We start from the raw sequence: 2,323 nt of genomic DNA on the forward strand, positions 1-2,323 counted from the left end.
TTCTTTATCTGATATATATACACCAAAAAGGAAGAATGACTATTTTTGTGGCACTTATCTACACAAACACACTCATAAATAACATTTAACTTATTAATATAATTTATATATATGTAATTTTAACTTTAATTTTGAGACACAGAAATTAATTATTGCTTTAAGTAGAAAAATGTTGCCAAGTTCAAAAGAAAAATAAGTGAATACAACTGTTTTTAGCCTTTTTAGTGATTGTAAATTAATTGTTAACCTGCTTTGAACAAAATGGAAATTATTAAAAAGTTAATGCCAACTCTCTTTGCATAAAAACAGTCTAATCATTCTCTGGGCTAAAGGAAGACTTGGGCCATGGAGGTTAATGCATTTTCACTGTATCTCTAAATTAAAGGGTGTGCTTTAATAGTCAAGATCCCTGGTAGTGTTTGAAAGAAGTAATTAAAGGTGGGTGCTTGATGATGTCAAACAAACTTTGAGCCTCCTGACAGGCTCTGAGCAGTCTCTCTGAGATGCCAGCTCCTGGGGGCTTGTCTTCAGCCAAGTGTGCAAGGTGATACATAGGTGATAGTGGGTGTTGACACATTCATCTCTTTTTAAAGCACTTGGTTACGGGTAAAAGGACGAGGATGGAAAACATGCAAAAGTTATCTAAAGTTAAAGGAATAAAAAGGAATGTGCTAATGATGATAGTGATATGAGAGTGAGTTTTAGTAATGATATTTAAGCTTTTAGTATCACTTTTGATAAATGCCAAAATGAAAATATTGTTCTTTATCTGTAAGGTGACTGTCTTTAAACAGAGGTAAAAATGGGCTTTCCAGTATTTCACTCTTACAGTCGAGAAGGTTTCTATAGGTCATATTCCTCCGTGTCTCACTGTTCCTTTTTTAGTACTTAATGCAAGGGAAAAAATACATGATGAATACTGTGTTCTCATCGTCCAGCTAATTGGTAACTAAATCTTTTGAGAGTAGAATATTCCAGTTCTCATTAAAACATACCTACCACAGCTAATGTCAGACTTGTATCTCCACACAATGACAAGGATATGCAGTTAAAAAGCATTACCTACACACTTCTCGTTTAGCATTTGCACGTAATAACAAGTGCTACATTTTAGTTCAACAGCTATAATAAAATGCAAATTCTTTTACTCTTTCACAGACCATATTCAAATGAACATCCCATTAAAATCCAGCCTCGGCTCATTATATTTAGTTTGTGAGTGATGCTTCTTAAATGCAAAGAGTTCTAATGACTACAAATGCACACACAGCCACATTTGAAAAAATGGCTCTTTCCACAATGGCTATCCCCATCATCTCTCTGTGTAATGGAAGACAATTGTGCTGAGATAATATGGCAAAGAATGACATGCCAGAGTAATTTGAAGCTTAAGTTAAAATATATAATAACATTTAAAATCAATTAAAATGGTAGAATGGCAGTAACATCCATGCACTAATAATTTACCTGAGAATCAATTCTGAAAAATTGAGTCATCCACACACTTACATTTTGAACCCAGCAGATATAATATTCCATGAACTTTCATATTTCATCAACAATCAGACTCATGTTCATTATGGAATTTTAACCCTGCCCCTTCTGCCTTGCCCTATTCTACTTGGGTATCAGTTCTCTTCCCAGAGTCACTGTTCCTTCGCCCTTAAACTTCGCCCATGTAAACCACCAGGGCTCACCCGCAGTGAGGATTTTTGAGTTACATCTTTTGTTGATCTTAGGACTTCTTTCTGCCTTTTATATTTGTAAAAGAAAACTTGATTTTTATCATTTCTTTGTAAAAGTCTTTTGCCCCTGTTCAAGTGAGTACTGAATTCTTTAAAGAGAAAGATTTAGTTTTCCTTTTTATTTACTAATTTATTTTTTTCTTCTTCATTTTTCTCCACATCTTTCAAAAGAAAGGAAGCATGGCCCCTTATTATCTCATTGCTTATTTAATTTTGGGTAAATTTTATTATTAATATAATAAATAATAATATATATAATAATATATAATAATGTATAGTTTATTTGAGACAGAAAAGAAAGCTTTGTATTACTGATTCTCTGTAAGTTCATAAGATTCTGAATAAATTCTGTCCTGAGTTGTCCAGAGTTGTTTACTCTGACACAGTAAAATGCCACCATAAAATGGAGTTAAAAGATAATATTACCATGGAGCAAGAGAGACCAATAGAGTTTATCAGAAAAATAATATTTAGTTGCAGAAATATAATAAAAAACCCTTTGAATTAATGTTATTATGAGTTTATTTTAATATTCTACATATTAGAGGAATTGATTATTATCAATTCTTTCTAAAAGC

The 2,323-nt window shown here is 32.2% G+C and overlaps 1 protein-coding gene across 1 annotated transcript in view; it reads left to right on the forward strand.

Moving 5' to 3' along the window:
- ROBO2 (roundabout, axon guidance receptor, homolog 2 (Drosophila)) overlaps positions 1 to 2,323 on the forward strand; it is a 124,576-nt gene that overhangs the window by 36,365 nt on the left and 85,888 nt on the right. The window lies entirely within an intron of this gene.

This window comes from Galeopterus variegatus, unplaced genomic scaffold (genome assembly GCF_000696425.1).
Source record: "Galeopterus variegatus unplaced genomic scaffold, G_variegatus-3.0.2 Scaffold1328, whole genome shotgun sequence".
Taxonomy (NCBI): Eukaryota; Metazoa; Chordata; class Mammalia; order Dermoptera; family Cynocephalidae; genus Galeopterus; species Galeopterus variegatus.